Source organism: Dermacentor variabilis, chromosome 10, assembly GCF_050947875.1.
Source record: "Dermacentor variabilis isolate Ectoservices chromosome 10, ASM5094787v1, whole genome shotgun sequence".
NCBI classification, from domain to species: Eukaryota; Metazoa; Arthropoda; class Arachnida; order Ixodida; family Ixodidae; genus Dermacentor; species Dermacentor variabilis.
In genome coordinates, this window is record NC_134577.1 from 33,448,380 (window position 1) to 33,469,282 (window position 20,903).

General features: G+C 47.2%; 1 long non-coding RNA gene across 1 annotated transcript in view; it reads right to left on the minus strand.

Moving 5' to 3' along the window:
- Window positions 1-828: 828 nt before the first annotated feature.
- LOC142559477 (uncharacterized) overlaps window positions 829-20,903 on the minus strand; it is a 287,689-nt gene continuing 267,614 nt past the window's right edge. The window contains exon 5 of the long non-coding RNA XR_012823125.1: window positions 829-1,052. This is a non-coding gene — a long non-coding RNA (uncharacterized LOC142559477). The remainder of the gene's footprint in view (window positions 1,053-20,903) is intronic.

Below are 20,903 nucleotides of genomic sequence, written 5' to 3' on the forward strand. Positions count from 1 at the left end.
GAAATGCGGCCGCCGTGGCCGGGATACGATCCCGCGACCTCGTGCTCAACAGCCCAACACCATAGCCACTGAGTAACCACGGCGGGTCATATATGCTTAGGTAGTCGACGCCCTTCGTGTAATAAATGCGTCATATTTATGCGATCTAAAGCTACGAGACTTAACTTTACATCGAATTACACGACACGTGCCTCAAACTTTTCGTCCATGCGTGACACACCACTTTTTGCCGTCGCGAATGTGAAAAAGTGCGAGAGAAGTTTCCCTAGCATTCGTAGCGTTGCCTGTTATGTATAATATGAAACGGAGCACATAGGTGAATGGAGAAACGCAGTTGCTGTTTTCACACACGCCCTCTTCGGAAGACGAACTCCGAAACGCTAAGCCGAGAGGCGCGCTCTTCGGCTTCATCCAACTTTGTTTTCGTCAAAATTTTGTCTTCATCGTCGTCTTGCGCTCATTAACACTTTCTACGGATACCAACCAACTAGCCTAGCGAGGGGTAATCTGAAGTTATCGGCCAATATGGCTCAAGAGACTTCAAACATCACTTACCGCACGCACATCGACAGAGGGACCGAAAGAACGACGAAGCCAAGCGCTTTTAATGATCCGTCTCAGGTTAAAGGATCGTCGGACATTATAAACAACTTTTCTCTACATTTTGACGTTCAATTTAAGGCTACGTCCACGAATATGGACAGCGCTTGCCTTCATCGTTCTTTCCGTCCCTCCGTCTATGCACGCGCTTTGTAAGTGATGTTTGCAATGGAATACCAACTAGCCCGCTACCAAACCCTGCTTCAAAATCGACAGACTTGCCTTCCTTGTGACTCGGCTGACAGGAGACGTGGGTTCTCGCTGAGGTCGCCGCGACGAAGGCGTACGCACCGAAGAAAACGCACATCGCGAACACGAGCACAAACAGACGCGTATAGTGTCAACATCCGCGACAACTATAGGTGTCGGGCACGACCGTTCGCTCTCTGTAGCCGCGGTGTTCCAGTTGCCTCGATGAGGGGAACGATGACGCACTTAGCAGGAGTGTCCAGCTGCGGCAAAAGAAGAGCGTAGAAGTTCAGGCGAAAGAGCACAAACAGAGGGAAAGTAGAAATACAACAGTCGTTTACTTTGTTTTTCTCGTTTGATATCATCTGTGATGCTTTTTCTTTGTTTTCTAGCTCAAAAATTAGATTTGAGCAAGGGAAGCTTAACGCATAGCCTACAGTATCGTTTTTGATACGCTGGAACGTTTCCAATTCCAGACAGTTGAGCAAATCAATTAATAGACAATCAATTTCAGCGCTAATTAGGTTAAATGTGCGCTCTTTATGGCAGAAATATGAACAAACAAATTGTTCGAATGTTCCTTGACGTGGAAATGTGTTGGGGGATCCGAGTTTTTAAGCGATGCTATAGAGAAAAGGTAAGTTAGTTGGTCTATTACAATTTGGGAATGCTACGTAGGCTAACCTTTCTATGAAAAGCGGTATCGTGATCCCCCCCCCCCAAAAAAAAAATAAAGAAAGCGTTATAAACCGACAAAAAACAAAAAATGTTCTCGTATAAAAGGTTTCAATGCCACCTTGAGGCTCCCGAACCACCTATATTTGGCGTCCCACATTTTGGCGTTTATTCGGCGCTGGTGACAGTTTGTCAGCAGACAATGATTGTATTGCATTCTAATGCAAGTTAAGCACAACGCCGGAAAGTTCCGGTGTGCGTTGTTTCTCGTACGAAATAGACGTAAAACAGGGCACAAACTTGGGATTGGTGACGTCAGACCGACGCAATCGTAACAGTTTTTTCGGCGCGATACCTAATGTGAACTTCGGCCTCAAATTTGTCCTTCAATGACACATAGCGTTGCCAACAAAACTTCGTTGGACTGCAGCTTCGGACTTCAGTCCTGTTTGACTAGATTCGGTGTTTTTGTCTAGCGGAACTTTTCAACCGCCCTAAGGCGCAGCTGGGTTGTCAGAGACACCATGGCACGGGACTTCAGTCGAAGCTTGACCGTCTAGGATTACAGAAATCTGAGTGCACTGGCGTATTTTTTTTTTCGTTCCGCCCTCATCGCAGTGTTCGCGCGGGTTTCTCACCCTCGAACTCGTGCTCTCAAGGGGGAGCACGAGGTTGCGAGTTTCCAGTGAGCCTCGCCAACCACATGACAGAGCAGAGGGGAACAAGATAACGATTATAACAAGGTCGACAAGTCATCACTTGTTCATCAGGTGGCCGAGCAGAGGTTCTCGCTCACCTAGACGAGAAAACAGTGCGGAAGGCTCTCTGTCACAACAAGATAAAATGACGAGAAGAAAACACACACACACACACGCGCGCGCGCGCGCGCGCGCGCGCGCGCAGGAAGACACACGTGACAGGCAAGTCATAGCGCCCACAGAACCACTGAACTAGGGTAATGCGCAGATACTCAGTTATACGAGGCTGCACGCGAGGGAAAAAAAAAGAAAATATAGGAAAATGAAGGACTGCGCATTTTCTAAACTCACTTATCTGGTCCGGCCAAAAGCCGCTGAAAGGCCTCTCTTTGGGCACCCTCGCCCTCTCCCCCCGTTTCCATCCTCGGCGCCGCGCTTCGCCACAGTGCCCGGCGTAATAATTCAATCCCCCGTACTACCGGGAAAACCACCACGAGAAAAGCCCTGCCGGTGCTTCGCCCGCATGGCCCGGAATACGCGCGCCGAAGCCCCACCGCACGCTTAGTTACGCCTCGCTTCGCTCGCCGGCTAGCCAGCTTCCCCGCATAGCCTCCCGCTCCTTCTTGCCCTCTTTTCTGTGAACGTCCTTTGAATCTTTCACATACTTCGCCGCTGCCGCGCCTCTGACGCGCCCATTCGGGCCCGTCGGCGCGTTTCGATTCCTTGCTTCTTTCTTTCTTTCTTCCTTTCTTTTCTTTCTTTCCTTCTTTGCTCTCTTCAGGGTCGTTCTACCTCGGTGGAAGCTCGTTTCCTCCAATCTATATTGCCTCTCCCTCTCAGCGAGCTTCGCTCGCCGCGGATTACAATGTGGCTCCAGGGGTTGCATCAAGTTCCGCGGGATTTAGCCAGTTGCGCTCACGCCTTTATGCTATTCCTCGCTTCATTCTATTGCTGCCTTCCTTCTGACAGCCTTTCTTTTCTTTTTTGTGCTCAATTCTTCGTCTTTTACTTCTACTACTTTCACTCATTTCCCTACTCATCTGTTCCCGCCCCCCTTCTTTCTCTCTTTCACTTCCTTTAGTTCCTTTTCTTCGTTCGCTCTTTCTTCAATTCCTCTTTAATTATTTCCCGCCACACTATCCTCGCTTCATTATTTCTCCAACTTGATTATCTTCTTCATTTTTGTTTATTTCCCTCCTAACTTCTTTCTGACGTTCTTTCTAGTTTTTGTTGCGTTACTGCGCAGTTTTATGGACATCTGGGCCGCCCTACGCTGTTTATCAGGCAGTTCCTCCTTTTCTACCTGATTTTATCTTTTTTTCCCGCGCTGTACTACAAGATGAAGTCTAAAGCCCTTCGCCTTTGTGAATAAGCAACGACGGCTACGCGAACAAGGATAGAGGAACTTCTCGGATCAGTGGAGAAACAAGTGGAAAGGAGGGGTAAAGGAGGAAGGAGGGGGGATAGGGCGGTGCGAAAGTAATTTGAGTGCTGCCGTGAGTGAAAAAAAGAAAGGGGGAATAGACTCCGCGCGTTAAGTGTAATGAGAAAAGGCAAAAGACAGTGCTCGAAAGTAGGAGAAAGAACAAAGAACGATGACGTAGAGACACGGAATATTGAAGAAAGCGTTAGCCGCGGCTATCTCCGAAGAGAATACGGTTAGAATACGGAAGCAGCGGCTCGCGAGAGTCGTCAATTAGGGCAGCAAATCGCGAGTCACCGTCAACCGCGTTAACATTCAAGGAAGACGGCCGGGAGAAGCAAGAGTGATAGAATAAACGATAAGCAATCGTGGGTAGTCGGACCACGGCTCGGCCGGACTGCGTCGAAAGTCGCGGATTTCGAAAGTATAGATTCAGGAAGACGTGTGCACTCTCGTCAGTCGGTTGAAAACGAAAGAGGAATGCTGTGCTCCTAAAGGTCGTAACGTTTAAAGCTTTCTTCACCGAAATAAGAGAGGTAAAGCATACGATCGCCGAAAGAGAGAGAGAGAGAGAGATATATATATATATATATATATATATATATATATATATATATATATATATATATATATATATATATATATATATATAAATTACACGAGAAAGACAGGGCGAATAACAGGAAGAGATGTTTGTTCTTTGCTACCCTACATCGGCAGAGGGGTAAGGGTGAGGAAGAAAAAATAGCGAAGAAAGAAAGGAAAGTCGCGAAAAAAAAAAGTGCGGAACGAAGGCAAAGGGAACGTCCGGAATAATGAGTCTCTCTAATACTTAGGGAAGTTCACGCAGTTTTCCTGGGCTATCTATCTATCAATCTATCTATCTACGTTTGTGTCTAAGTTTGTATCGAAGTGTTTTCCCGCCTACCAAGGGTCACTGCGAAACCAGTAGTCGAATGGGTGGCGCATGGGCCTGCTGTACTGAGGTAAGAGGGCTTGAAGCCGACGCTTGGAGCAACGTGTACATACGTACCACTCTTCGACTAACCACTAATACGCCGACGTCGCTGACTGTACACGAAAGACTGGGTAGATTTCGCTGTCCGAAGAAACTATGACGCCGACTTGGAGTACTGGGCACGTGCCAGTATAGGTGTGTGTCGCCCTTGAATGACTGCCTTTGAAATCAACTTGGGTCACTAGGGGAACGTGCCTCTGAGAATGTCCCGCTCTACAATGACAGAAAAAAAAAAAAAGAGATCCCTTAAATGCATCCGATGCTGAACGGAATCGAGCCCACGTCACAACGGTTCCGCAAAGACAGTAACCTGACGCATTAGCAGGCTGCGCCACAAATGCACTGGGGGTTATATTTGCCGCTTTTCAACGGACGCCTCCCACGCGAACACTTTAGCGAGCTGCGCCACGAATGCGGCAGGCGTGTACCACTATTCGAGAAACCTATCGCCAACTTGTGTTACCGAGCATGTGCCACTGAGTGTGCGGCGGCAAGCGAGCGCACAACTCTCAGCGTTCAAAGGCACCGGTGCGCCAAGCGCCCCGTCGTCTCGGGGACCACAACGCGGACTTCCCGGCCGTGGCACCAGATGGCGCAACATCCCCAGAGAGAAGCGCGAGAGAGAAGCCCGGTTTGCCGCGCGACGCGTTTCTCAGCCCACGATCGCCACGCACCGGCGCGCCGTGGATTTCGGAGCCCACCCTAGGTGGCGCCGAGTGTTCGTGTAGGGAATCGCGAAAAAGGGAGTCCCGCTGCAATAAAAGCCTCACACATGACTCGCTTCGACGGCGACAATACGATGTGTCGCTATACTGATTCAACGCTCACGCATTACCGTCGTGAGTCACCGCAAGATGGGTTCAGCCGCCATTTTTTTTTTAATAGCGCCGAGACGCGACTTCTAGCGTTACGACGTAATAGACCACCACTCCAGGATTATTTGCGCCTCCGCAAATGACCGGCGTTTACGCGGTCGCGAGCGACCACCTGTATTCCCTTTTGCGAAGACAACGGGAAACTACTTGTTTGATAATGTACTCTCAGCTATAGCCGTCACAAGGAGCACCGTCATCCATTCCTACGAGGAAAGCGAAGGGCTTCGTGAAAGATAAGCCAAGCCACATTCGAAAACGTGCTGTTGTCTCGGTTAGGGATACTTCAGACGGGGTGGATGGGGGGTGGTGGCAGGCTAAGTCGAAGAGAGAAGTCAAGGCGATCTGTACGTGTATGCTAGAAACTTTGTGCGTTCCACAAGGACAGTGCGGCATCATTCGCAAGCGCGCGAAGTTTCGCTGCTGCATCTGCGAACAGCCGGGCAAGTATCTGCAAGCCCTCCTAATGAGCAAATCTGGCAGCTTCATCGGCATGGTCGTTGCGCGTTATGCAACAACGGCATTGCTCGCCAGTCAATACGATTCACTGAACTAGTCAGGTATATGTTACAGGCAACGCGGAGAAACAATGTCGCTCGCAGCACGACGTCAGCCAGTGTCGTGAGCATTGCGAAGAATGCTAAGTTAGTGACATGTGAACTTGTTTATCGAGTGACCGCGTTTCGTCGTCTAACAAAGGTTGTCGCTCAGCGCAGGCGCGCAACCCTGTGTTGGAAGCTTCTGGAATGTTATCGATGGTTCTATGCGCTGTCTGTCGTCACCCAACCTTGTGTAATCTGATTGCACGTATGCGCGACGCGAATGGTGTAGAACTTTCTGGAAGACACGCGGGCACCAGCGATTACACTGGAATGTTCGATGGCTCATGCATGAAAGCCCACGAACTTGACCCGTTGATCAGATTTTTGACGATCGCTGACTGTGTCCGCCGCTGTCGCCGTTCTTTGAGTGTAGCGAGTCTTTGAGGGCACAGGTTCGCCCAATAAAACCCTAGTTTCGCCATTCACTCTTGCTGCTTCCTTTACCGTCACTACCACGTGACAATAGTGCAGAGTCTCACAAGTCTAACTTAGTAATAATGCTCACCATCATTATCAACCCATTCGATAAGACAAATATCGCTGGATATTACGGCTGAACAGGGCAATGATCACCCGCTTTTCTCAACGTTAATGCAGCAATATATGAGTGAAAGTTGAATGAACTCTAGCTAAACATTTACTCGATAAAGTATGCATACGTTACTTCATTATTTGTGCGTGTGTGGAAGAGTTTGTCACCATGCGCGATGCCAGCTACTCATTTCTGGCTTAGTCGAAAAGTATTTAGTCGAGCCGCCTTAAACAAACAATAAAAAAGAAAATTTAAATAAAATTCAGGCAGCGCTCACACACTCTTAAAAATATTCTAAGTAAGCACACAGCATGTCGCAACAAGCACTTACTGCACCGCAAGTAATCAACAATGTTTGCAATATCAGCTGTGAAAGAAAAATAGTTGACGCTTATTAAAACACCTCAATGGTTTCCAACAAAAAAATGTCTTGGTCTTGCAACGCGTTTAGAAGATTCACTGACCAGTTTACATTCGATAAAGCAGCTCCGAGTATTTGCGACTGCAGATATTTCCATACGGATTGATGATGCGGTGGTTATAGAAAGGAAGAAGAAGAAGTTTAATGATTGGGAAACATAGAGACGTCGGCCGGAAAATGGAGCATCTGGCCTGCTACTCTACGTAAGGGAAGGGGAAGAGGGGAAGAAAAAGGGTCACAATGGGGGATGATGATAGGAGGAACGAGGCGAACGACACATTGCATAAATGTTATTACAAGCGTGAGTCCACGCCCGTGTCGCCTAAAGATCGTGAATAAATTCAGCGAGGTTTCTACTTAATGCCTAATGTAAACAGTGTTCACGCAGTTCGTTCATGGCGGCCGTGTTCCGACTTGTGGCAGCAATAAATGTTAAAATACGACTCTATAGGGTAAGAATGTCGTCGGTGCAGTATTCAATGTCTTACACACACGCACACACACACACACACACACACACACACACACACACACACACACACACACACACACACACACACACACACACACACACACACACACACACACACACACACAGCAAAGAAGGCGCACCTGAAGAATGGCCACTTATGTGACAGTTTTCACTGCGTCAATTGCAGTTTAGCCTAATGAGAAACCATGGCGAAGAACACGCCTCCGAGTGAAAGATGTCAACAACGCACGACAATAGGACAACAATATGGAAGACGGTATTACATAAAGCGGCGACCGGCTTGCAAACAAGCGCAGTTAATTCCGTAGTTCTTCGTATGTGTTTCGGAACATACTATAGATTAAGAAGATTGGGAGCTACGAACGGTGCAATTGACGAAAGCTAAACATTCAGCAGACGAAAATAAAGAGTACACACGGAGCAGACGACACATTAAAGTGATGTAGACCTATCCCAGATGCTGCACACGGAAAATAAGCAAAAGGCAGGTAGGCACTTGAGAGCCTTTGCAGACGAACGATATCGGCCTTTTATATTTGCAGAGAAACAAAAGGAGAAATGCATATATCGCAGCCTGTTCGGGTAGTGACGCGACTTCTTTACCGTAACAACCGTATTCATGTCTCTCGTCCCGCCATTTTTTCCAAGGTCCTCTCGGCGAGCAGCCATGTCATTTTGCTAGCTCCATCGACAGACAAGCGGGCAATCTAGGCGCAGCAGCTTATATTCTGTCGTCTGCTCCTAGAATGCAGCGAGTGCTTACGCCAGCAGCAGCGCAGCTCGGGTCGAGGGCGGGCTCTTTGATTTGCAAATGCGATTCATCGTGACGGGGCCATGCAAATAAGAATCCCATGATCTGCAGATTTGTTTCGGTAGTACTTTGCTACTTATTTAATTGTTTCTCTTCTTGTTTTCGATGGCTAGAATATTAAGACAGCCCGCCCTTTCAGTGGCTTAACATCCCATGTTTGGCAGTTAATAAGTAAGAAAAAAGAGCACACACTGTTTCATCATTTCCCTAGGTAAAAGCTGGCCCGTGTTCGGCCGACAAAGAGTAAAGCTAGGACAGCTGGAAATCATTTAGTTCGCAAGCCGTCTTTTTTTTCTGTGCTACTTCTTCTCTTTCAAGCTCATGTCGTTATCGACCGTGCCCATACCCATATAGCAAATATATGTGCTCAATCTCAAACATTGACTTGCAATAATTAATTAGAATATATGGTTTACAAAACTGCAGCATATGGGGGTTACTGGACGCCTTTGATGCTCTATGTGCCATTGCATCCGCAGATACGCAATTATGACAGCGCGGCGTCATAAAGGAATGTGAAGTAGTCTGTGACGTCCAGCTGATATATGGAAAGTCATACGTAGGATTAGGTCAAACAGAACCTCTGTCACGTAAGGATTGTTTTCCCCCGATTTTGTTGTTTCCTTCTCACCAATCACAAAGAGAGGCCGATACAGAAGATGATAACTCAGGCACAAGATCCCAAGAACTAAACCAAATCCTGGGGTTTTACGTGTCAAAACTGATTATGAGGCACGTTGGAGTGGGGAACTGCGGATTAAGCTTGACCACCTCGGGTTCTTTACCGTGAAACCACTGAACGGTACACGGGCGTTTTCGCGTTTCACCCCGATGGAAATGCGGCCTCCGCGGCATGGATTCGGTCCTGCGTCCCCGGACTTATCACAGCACCGCCAAAGCCGCGAAAGCCACCAACGCCATCACGTCCGGTAGCGTGAAGTCCTGCCAGTCAATGATGGAGGTTGGAAAATCAAGAAAAAGAAAAAAGAAGATTGCCTTATCCGGTCCTTTTTTTAGTTACCTGGAGCAGGAGTACCAATTAGCCCTTAAAATTAAATATAATGGAAGAGACCAGTTTCCACTGAAACTCGACACACGCTGTGTCGATATCGCGATATCGAATATCGCGATATCGTTAGGAGCAAAGATATGATAGCACGCGTAGTGTCCTGAACGTATGCCACAAGGGAAGGATGGTCGGCTTTTGTATTAGTGGAACGTCCGCTTACTGGCCGCGCAACACTGAAATAACCGACGTGGTGTCGATAAGACACTGTATGTTTGATGGCCGTATGACTGTTCCACCCATAGATTTTCGTGTTCTCCGAAATGCAACTAATCGTCAATGCAGCCAACGTTCTTTTCTCCGCCACTTCCACTAGGTCTACCAAGTGTCCAAGAAAGCGTTGGCCAAGCAGTTCAACGAAAAAAAAGAATAAATAAACACGGTGACAGATACGATCATAAGTCCTACAGTGCACGGTTTTTGGAGGTTGGACGACCGAGCACCGTGTATTTTAATATCGTATCTTGCACCATGTTTTTTAGATCATTTATTTCTTCTTTGAACCGCTTGGCCAACGTTAGCTGGGACACCCTATATGTGTGTAGCACACGTACACAAACATCCAAGAAGGTAGCCTGGAGAACATTCGCCGCGGAAACTTAGAGACACTAAAGCAAAAAAATCAAGGCATTTCCACCCTGCGAAGGTAAATGACTGGCGGAGCTGTAAACATCGTGGTGAGAAAAGTTGTGGTAAAGACTTTATTGGCATCACTCATTGTCGCTTAGTAACCAAGGTCACAATGGCTTTGTAGTCGATATAGTCGACATACACTGACCGGCATACTCGCAGCTGCAGACACATTCTTTGATAATGTCAAATCGATGCACGTACGCAGCTGGGTGGCCGGTTGCGCCGGATCGGTGTGGCATCGCAAGCGACATGTCTGCCACACGAAACGCGTAAAGCACTCCCTTTTCGGTCCCGAGATATCCACATTGATATCACCGACAGCGACCACAGGGTTAGTGTCATCGTAACTAACCCACGCAAAGTGAGTAGCCAGGAATCTTACGGGGCTATGAGTCACTGCATTTTTTTTTGCTTGCTTACGGGGGTGTATGGAGCTATCGTTTGCGGGGGTATGAGACATTGCTTGCGTGGGTATGAACCATTGATGACGACAGTTTTAGACATGCTATTCTGTATGTTGTATGCGTGATTAGAAAGAATGTAAGCACTGTTCGCTTCACATTGATGAATCATTCTAGCCTCTGCCTTACGAGGCTATGAGCCACTGCATTTTTTGCTTGCTTAAGGGGGGGGGGGGGGGGGGCTGCATGAGTTATGGCGTACGCGAGTATGATACATTGCTTACGGGGGTATGAACCATTGATGACGACAATTTTAGACATGCTATTCTGTATGTTGTATGCGTGATTAGAAAGAATGTAAGCACTGTTCGCTTCACATTGCTGAGTGCTTCTAGCCTGTGCCTTACGTGGCTATGGGTCATTGCATTTTTTGCTAGCTTGCGGGTGTGTAAGTGCTTACGGGGGTATGAGCAAGTGATGATGATAGTTACTGTGCGCGGACCACGAAAAATTGTATGCTACCCTAGCCACAGTCAGCACCTCTGCATACAGTTAGTAAATTACCCTTCTACAATACCAAGCCACTTTTAGCGTGGAGAGAGGGCTTTGTAAACCAGAGGAGGCGAAAAAACAAAACACCGGTAGTGATGCCCCCTTGAAAGGTCCCGCACCGGCTTGTGCTGACGTCATAGATTTCAACGGCATGTGCTAGGACCTAGTTTAATTTTTATTGGTAAAGATGAATTGAATTATGTTCTACAGCAGCCAGATAGTGAACTTCGCAAGTTTCAAGAACGTTTACTGGTTGACGATGGCTCACATACGCAAAAAGAAAAAAGAAAAGCTTCGAAATCCGTGACGTCGCCCTGACGTGCGGGCGCTGGGATTTCGGAGCGAAATTGTAAACAAGTCAAACCTTGACCTTCGCTAGCTCACCTGATAATCGACCTCTTACCTTGAAATTGGCAAATATATGGTTTTGAATGAATGCATTATGTGACTATTTTCATTATTTCTGTCTCTTTAGTGCGGCCTCATTTGGTGATTAGCGCTGCAAGCGTAATGCGGAAAGCGCGGACTCGGCTCCGATCTGCCGCAAGGTGTCTTTTCATCTACTGCCATTTCTATTTCCCGCGGGTGTTCTTCATTTTTATTAACCTTTCACAGTCGTTGTCCTCCTATGCTTTCCCTGCCTTCACTGTCTCTAGGCTTCACACGGTTGTAACGAAAAGAAACGAAGACCTTCTGTTGCCGAGTTGTCCTATTCCAGCTATGCTTTTCCTGAACTGTGACCCTACTTCATGCTCGAGCAACTTCCGGTAGTAAGGAAAGGAAATCTACGCGAGAGAAGAACAAGATAGTGGGTGATATATATATATATATATATATATATATATATATATATATATATATATATATATATATATATATATATATATGGAGAGAGAGAGAGAGAGAGAGAGAGAGAGAGAGAGAGAGAGAGAGAGAGAGAGAGAGATGGAGGGAAGGCACGGAGGTTAAGAAGACGCATGTCTGGTTTGCCAGTCTGAACTGGAGGAAAGGGTATAGACATGTAGACACAGTTTCGCGCACATATTGAGGTTGGCACCGAGTCTACAAACGGTCCGCTAGACCTGTATACTTGGGTTACTGCAATAGGGCTCTCGTGGTTTTCTGTGCCATCGACGCATCTGAACGTGCATTAGTGCGCCAAGTAGTTCGGCAGTGCGTGACAGCGCGTCTAGTTTTAAAGCGAATAGCTTTCTTTAGCTCTTTCGGAAGTTTTCGTGGTTGGTCGGTGGTCCGGGCTCCGACTCGGCAAGCAAGATTCTCGCTTTTCGTTCGTTCGTTCGTTCGTTCGTTCGTTCGTTCGTTCGTTCGTGCGTGCGTGCGTGCGTGCGTGCGTGCGTGCGTGCGTGCGTGCGTGCGTGCGTGATTTCGTTTACATTGACAATGATCGCCGATGCTTTCTGCAGAATTTTATTGGCACATATATTGAATCACTGTAGCTTCCGCGAGCGACAGATTCGCATGTTCGCGAAGGCGATGAGTGATATATGTTGTCTTTCGGCTGTTGTAAATCCGACGTTTATGCTTTCTCTTAGTGAGCGTCGAAAAACGCGAACAAGAATGTGGAACTATCTTCAGCGGTGCTCGTGTTCGCGCGCGATTTGCCTCCATGGTTTTCCCTCCATTGTCACAGAAAGTTGTCCGCTGAGTACTTCCCGACAAGTAACAGTTCCAAATCTCTAAAACAGAAGGCGAAATCTAAACAATATGGCGAGGTTGGGAGAATATGTCTATCTTCATCGTGATGAAGCGCGAAGTATAGACGCAATGCCTTGATTTGAGCTGTGTTTGCAGAATGAGGATGGCGTTGCTGTCTTGTAGTCGTTGTTTCAATTTAAGGGGGAAAAAAACTGCCACCAAGAGACGAGACTGGAGTGCACCAGCGTAACCGTTTGAAAAGCTTCGCGACAAGGCCCTCTGGAGCCGGTTGGGATTTTTTTTCTTCTGCATTTCTCGTCAAAGTACCAGATATAAGGCTTGCTCTTAACTACAAACGCTTATGAAACGCCGATTAGTTTTCAAGTATAGGCGCTTCGAATATGGAAATGAAACGCTCTACGTAGGCAAAGCATTTATTTTTTTTTTAAATCTTGTCCTAGTCAAACAACGTGCCGCGCTATATTTGTCGCTTCGCGTGTAATCGAAGTCGACGTTCGTTAAGGTCAAGGGCGACTTGTGCAAAAAGCACTAGGCCAGAGATTTCGGAACGTTGCGAAATCGAAACCCCAGATGGCGCATAACGCAATATCTTGGCTACACAGCTTTTTTCGCCGAATATATTAGACACCCAGCTTCCCACGGCGTCTAAATAAAATAACGCCGAATGCAACCGATATTACGCAATACTCGGCGGGGCAACGTTTAATTGTACGCGCACATCGCGCTACCGAACTACGAGGAACAGGTGAATCTTCATACGTTTCGTTTTTGTCAGAAGCGAAGAGGCTTTGACATTAAATTTCGCTAGGACGTCACGTTTAGCAAAACAAGGTTATTTTTCTCTGGTATCCGGCCTCGCGATGACGTTTTTCCGTTCGAGTCGGCATTAGATTGTCCTTTGTATGCGGCGATTCGCCTACGCGAAAAAAAAAAAAAGGATATTACGCGGTCTCCGCTCGGTTCCCAATTTCGACGGAAACTGAGGCAATAGCAGAGCACAATAGCAGGGAAGCGCTAAACATAATCTGTGTCGGCGTCATTTCTCTCCCTACCAGCGTCATGGAAATCCGAACAACAATTATGTTACGTAAGAAAAGAAGCGCTCCACACGTGTCAAGCCAGCCGCCACGATCTTTGCATGAGTGCAGTGTTGTGGTGTGTGGAATTCGGGCCTGTGGCAGATACCGAAATTCTAGTACGTGATCTAAATTACGCTATCAGGCGCCCATTAGTTATACGAGAAATAAAAAAAATACTTAAATAAATAACTCGCCTAATCACGGTAACGAAAATTTTAATTGTTAATACTGCGGCCGCTATTTCAATATACCAGTTATCGCCGGCGCGTTCGCAACGCATGTTCACTTGGAAATAATTCTCAGGACTGCGCCAGTTTCGAGATATGAATTTTCAAAGTGTCTGACGAAATGTATTGCCGTTCCAGTTACTCTTCTTTTTTAAAGAAATCGCTGTTTCAGTCAATGAAGCACAAAAGTAGCTGGAACACCAACGCATATCGTCGGACACGTTGAAAAAGAATATCTCGATACTGGAACAGCCCTGGGAATTGTTTCCAAGTGAACACGCCTTGCGAATTACCAGCGATAACTTGTAGATTGAAATAGCGGCCGTAATATTAATAATTGAAAAGTTCATGACCTTAATTAGGCTAATTATTTATTTGATATTTTTTATTTCTTGTAGAACTAATGGCCGCCTGATACCGTAATTTACATAACGGATTAGAATTGTAATATATGCCACAGAAAATTCTTAAAAAATTGGTGCAGCTAGAAAAAAATAAAGAACCCTGCATAATGTTTCTCTTACAACGCCAAATTTGTATGCTTCGACGTGGATCCCCCATGATTTTAAACTTATTTTTGGAAGTTGGCAGAGTGCTTCAAGTTTGCTTCACCTCCGCCGCCGGCGGGCCCGGCATTTCACTATACACGGGAACGGCCCACGCATTCCTATCCAAGCGCCATGATACGGATGTTAGCCGGCCAGTGTACCTAAAGCCCCTGCATCTACGCGCCACCGCCGCTTTCTTAAGTAGCGACAACCTTTGTTGTGCGCCGCCTTTTGCCCTCGCACCAAATCCGGTTCCGGTATTTCCGGTTCCGGCATTTCCGGTTTAAAAATATCCGGTTCCGGCGTTTCCGCTTCCTGGAGTTGCGCTGCGGGAATCTCCGCTTTGACTGCTGTTAGACGATGGTGAGACGCCCACGCGTGTTTAGCAGAGCTTTGGCAGTCACCATAAGAAAAATGCAAAGGGGACAAGCTGTTGTATTCCGCTGAAGTAGTAGTTCGCAGTCGCTGTTGTCCAAATGCACGAAAAACGGCAGTGGTCTCCAAGCGCCCAGGCACTACATTCCACTGTACGTTGTCGCTCGTGCCACAACCCGTCGCAGGTTGACGCGAAGCAGCGAACACGAGGAGATCGCTGGTTACAGTAGGCGGTGGTTCTTGGATGGAATCGCATTCAGTTTCAACCACAGCTCGTGCAATTAAAGCCTCTCCAGCGGCGCCAAAGTAAACAACGCTAAAAAACAAAGTGTCACTTCCACTCGGAACAGGAAGCTGCAGTTACGTAAGTTCCGCTTGACGCCGGAAGCTAAGGGGGTGAGTGAGAGAGGAGCGTGGAGGAGGAGGGCAGGTTGGCGGTACTTAACCTGGTCGGCGGAAACGCGTATGGAGGGGCTTTAAGTGTACCTGGCCTTCGGCGGATGCATACGGAGGCTAGAGCAAAGAGTGTCGTTCTAAAACTTTCAGTCCACTTTTGAAAACTTGTTTGTGGTCATTTCGAGTAAGCTCAATTTCCGTTCGGCTTCAAGTCACACGTGCCATAAAAACAGTCAAAGAGCTGCATAAAGGGCGTCTTGACGGTGACCTGTGCTCCCTACATAAAATGGCGCCAAACGCGACCGAGCGAACGATCACACCGAAGGATGAAAGCGCGAACGCGGAGCGCAGCTGAAGGATGAAAGACGGCAACAGCGATGAGAGCGCGAGGAGGAAAGCCGAGGAGGAGGGCGAGACGAAAACGCGCGAAGAAAAGCGTTGCGGCCACGACGGCTACGAGATGGTGCCGAAGTAGCGCGCGTCGTCTGTCCGCCGATGACGCCTACGTTACCATTTAGGGAAACAAAGCGCTGCATGAGCGGAAGTCTGTCCGCGGCGGCGGCTGCTGCTGTGAATCGTGCCCACGCGTCACCCACGCGCTGCCTCCCGCGATCTCCTGATCAGCGAGGCAGTCGCTCCACAAATCGCTCCGTTTGCCGCGTGACGCACCAGACTGACTGTCCGCGAAAGCCAATATATCGCGAAATGAAAACGCACACAGCTGGGCTCAAATTTCGCATTAGGGACTATCGTAATCGCCGGTGAATATTGAAAGAAAAAATTTTTGAAAATAGCACATTTTCAGAAAACGAGGCTATCAAGTTTATAGCTCTCACTCAGCAATGGAAAATGACATCACAATTCAGTAATTTGAATCTAAGAGTGCCCACGAAAAGGGACAAAACTGATGCAAGAAATTCGGTAGCATGTTACCTATCCCTGCAACACGTGAAGGCGGAAGACTGCAGCACACTTGGTAATGCATTGGGTTATACATACGATCGGAGGGGTCAGACTTCTTGCAAGACACAGTGAGCCGCATTGTGAAGTGATCATGCGTTAAGCTGTTGTCTGCGAGCTTAGGCCTCCGCTCCACGTTGCCGTCTCGCGTCGTCGCGTTGCTGCCGCTTTGGCAGTTCGGCTTCGTTTTCGACGCTTAGCTGCGACTTCTCGCACTCGTACAGCGGGTTCAGACTCGCGCCAACGACGTTTCTCTTCGACTTTACGTTGCATCCTCTCAAGAGGGAACAGCTGCACTCGCGGTCGAACACCTTGGTCGTGCCGCTTCGCACGTCGCACCTCGCGTCTCGTTTGGCGAGCGTCCTCGGCCATAGCGTGCTTCCGAGGGCGGTCTACGATGCTTTATTGATGGTTCGTAGCCCTGTTTTCAGCTTGTTCTTTATTGAAACGTATGCGGTGCTCTGTGTGGCGTCGGTGATTTCAGCGAATGTACGCACTGTTCGCTTCACTTTTCTGAGCGCTCGTAACCTCTGCCTTAAGGGGGTATGAGCCGTTGCATCTTTGCTTGCTCACGGGGGTAATGAGCCGTTGCTGACGATATTTTTTGTACCACTCGACTAGACGAGGCGTGCTTTTAGGTATGAGCCATTGCAACGAGCCACTTAGGGCTTTCGCCTTAATATACACGGTTATGAAGGGCAGAGTTATGAATTAGTAAACCTCGTGCCGCTATCGTTTCTTTTTTATATAATTTGACTTTCTCTATCAACTGCTGCGAATTTCAATGAAACCGGCCCAGGGGTTATCTCAGAAAAGCATTTCTGCGTTTTACATGTATTTGAATAGGCGGCGTCGCCATTTGAGTCGAGCTAAAGCTTCCTCTTAAAGCGGCGTCGCCAGAGATATTGAGTCCTTTCGTTTTTGTTTTTTGTTTTTCTAGCTTTACCATTAAGGATCTTCTCGCCGTAAGAGTTGCTTTTTTTCGCGGAATCGTAAAGAGAGGTACTTTATTGATATAACTCAAATATCTTTGTTTCAGTGTCCTATTAGACCCAGTGGTGGTGATTGTGGGTAAAGCTTATTTTCTTGTGACATATATTTACGACGAGAATGAAGCATACGTTGGATAAGCTGATGGCCTGAAGACGACGACACAATAAGTAAAGAAAAAAATACTTTCAAAATTAACGCGAAGCATTGACGCAACTACGCGCCGTAAGCCTTCGACAGTTTCGTGGGGCGTTTGTTGGAGTGAACATTCGCAGAGCTCAGAGAGCGAACAATCTCTGTTCGACAAGTAAAAGTGTGAATCATCGCGTTTCTTTGTGGAAGTTGCGTCCCTCGGTGGTAAAGTGGAAGGACTCGGTTTTACTTCCTGCTTATCTATCCGGACTTGGCTGCTGTTCTATACTAAAACAACCCTTTAACTTCTTATTGTTGGATTCGTTCTGTTATTCCTCCTTTTTTCTCTTTCAAGTTTATATTTGGACTACCAAATTATATGCCTGACGCTATCCTTGAAGAAAACAAGACGACGTCAGCGTCGTGCAGTAAACTCGAGAAGCCGAGCACTGGAAGAAGGCTGACGAAGACAATGAAGTCGCGCTCTATAATTTTATTTCCACGCAGAACAAAAAAAATAATTAAGCACCTCCTCCCCAACTGGGACAACGACCTGCTAGAGCACCAAGAAGGCGCCGACGCCAGCTGTGTCCAGTATATACACGAATGTTGAGCGGGCGTTGGTCAACACCAGCCACTGCTGGCGTGAAAGCCCTGTTCAGGAGCAGTATTCTCCACTGCTGTAGCATCGGCTGTTGTGGCTTAGTGAAGAAACAATGGGCTGAAGTAAATTTTCAGTTTGCTCAAATGATTGCTCGCTTGAAGGACATTCGCAACCCAACGCAATTTTAACAAGGCAGGTATCACATCGTGATCAGTCGCTTGTCGTTGCCACTCTTGATTGCTAAAAATGCTTGCAGTTTTTCATTGTCGTAAGATGTACACATTGTGCTTCATAGGTCCCTTTTTTAGGCCAACGATGTTTGACGTGTCGGCTAGCAGTTGTATAGTCCTCCCATACAGCTTTACACTTGATATATTATATAACAAAAACAAAGAAAAAGGAGGAGGCATGTGGGGCTGAAAGCTAGAATTTTAGAGTGTGGATGTGATTGACGTAAGCTCGAATCCTCGCGGCAGAAAAAAAAATATTTCTTTGCGATTTTATCGCAAATAATTTTGAGAATACAGCGAAAACACCAGCAGGTGTGAGGCCATATCAGCTATCGCGGTAAAGAAAACACGCTACACAAGCGTTCTCGCAAAGCCTCGTTATATATATATATTTTTTTTTTGGCTACATAATACCGATAACACCAAATGCCGAGTTAAGGCACGTGACTGTGCAAGCGCTCGCATAAAAAATTAGAACGCAAAAAAAAAAGAAGAAGAAGCGCCCTCCACAGTTTTAGACCAATGCCTGTGCTCGTGTCGAAGCTATTTCCCAGTCGCTTCGAGTCAGTCAGCGTGGAAGCCGGATCGATTTGCCGGTGACCCCCGCTCGAGCCTCGCCCATGCGGCTGGAGCGAGTTGGCATTTGAGAAAGTGGGGGACGCCCAAGGAAATCACACGTTGCAGAGTCGGGTAGGTACAAATAGCCGGAATGCATGAGACACCGCTCCCCTAGCCCCATCGAAGAAAAGGCGACGTGGTTTCCATAGCAAGCGAACTTCTGCAGCGTGCAAATACACGCTGAGAGTTGTGTAGAGGGGGAAAGAGTAAACGTGAGAAACCTTCGTCGATTTCCACGCGCTGGTTCTCCGCAATCGCTTCGACAGCCAAACGCCGAACCTGTGCTCAGGCCGCTAACCGGGGTTAGCAGGCACGCATCGAAGTACAAAACAGCGTGAAACAAGCAAGAATCCAAAATGACGAAAAGCTTCGTCGATTGTGCTCTTACGAGTGCCGTCTTCCGCGCTGTTTATACTTCGATGTGGTTAGGTGTTATCGGGAAATCGCGAGGACGGGGTAACACCCCCCCCCCCCCTCTTCCGGTCGTGAAAACGTACCGCGAGTTTCATGCGTTGAAACAACATTTTAGAGAAAAAAAATTATAGAGACAATTGGCAACGTAAACATTAAGAGATATTGTTCCTATACAGAACGCACGCCGCTTCACTGCGCAAGAAACGTCACTCAATTTGCACACCATCAACGTATTTCAGGCAGGCGTGACGGGAAATCTGAGATACATGGTGTTAAAGCGTTTATGAATTTCAGATTTCTGTCCATCTAAGAAGGCTAAGAAGGCTGCAAGGCACCGGTATGGAAAGCCTACAGCAGAAGCGAGCGCCACTGTCGCATGCATGCAAACGATAGAACCTTACGGACCAAATAAAGTTTTCCATCCATCCATCTATTAATAAGTCCGTCAATCTAGATATCTATCTAGATGGATAGACAGGCGCCTTGAGAAACTATATAAGAACGATAAACGTATTGCACACGCTGCCACAATTACATACAGGGAAAATTAAACTAGCATTCATGATGACATCGCTGACAGAATTAGAACTGCTACTTTTCTTTTTTTTTTTTTGCTAGACAGGGCAGGTAATAGTTCACCAAACTCGCGCATGTATCGATGTCAAAGGCGAGGCGACTATTATTTGCCGTTAGTTAAGGGGATGTTGCGGAACGGATTTATGAAAGTTCTGATTCGGGTGGCATTGGACTGGTCGCCCACTGAAGTCATAACTCGGGATCGACTACAGCGAGAGAGGTCACTGAGCCGAAGCGAAGAAGAAAACGTCATTAATATCTACCGACGTCTACGTCCAGTCCACACTAAAATCAATCAGGTTCGTCAGTTGGGCCCACCTGAACATTCCTGCCGCGTCTCGCGAATCAAACGAAATATAATAAAATATAAAGGACCAGTGACATTAAACGAGAAAAACATAGCAGGACATAGAGCGCCCTTTGAGGAGACGGCCACCGAAGAAGGGTGTAGAAATAGGTAGGCGTGTGCAAAATGTTTCCATTAGAGCACAGCTCATTCCAGAAATGACCCATTAGGTGGTTTTCCGAAATCGCATTTCTTTCTGACCTTCTTTCATCCCTACAACAGCGAAAGAAAGAAAGAAAGAAAGAAAGAAATGCTGCGCTGCGCATGTCTCCAAGGGCGATCAAACGGATGGTTGAAAGTGTCACGGAGGTTCCGGAGTTCTTCGAAGCGCCGGCGACGCTCTACTTTTCAGTTATAAAACGAACTGGCGTAAAATTCATAAAATCGAAGTAAGACATCTTTCTATTTCCCGTATATGGGCTACGCTACACTGGCCAACCTAGAAAGGGGAAAAAATATCAATAACCTGAAATATATGGAAAGCAACAACGAATGGTTGGATTACGGTTAGGGGAGTTGCGAGTAGGCGCTATAGGCCCGAGAGAACCAGTGATCAAGAACTTGTTTTTTTTTTTTTAGCTTTTCTTTTTTCTTTTTTTGTCGCCGGTTCACTCTTTCGTGAAAGCAGTCATTTCCCGATATGCAAGCGCGAAGGCGATTGCGAAACCACTCCTGCGCCGGCTGCAAATGGAACCGCGTCCTGCGCCGAAATCGGGCCGCTGGAGTTCGCGGTTTTCCGCATACG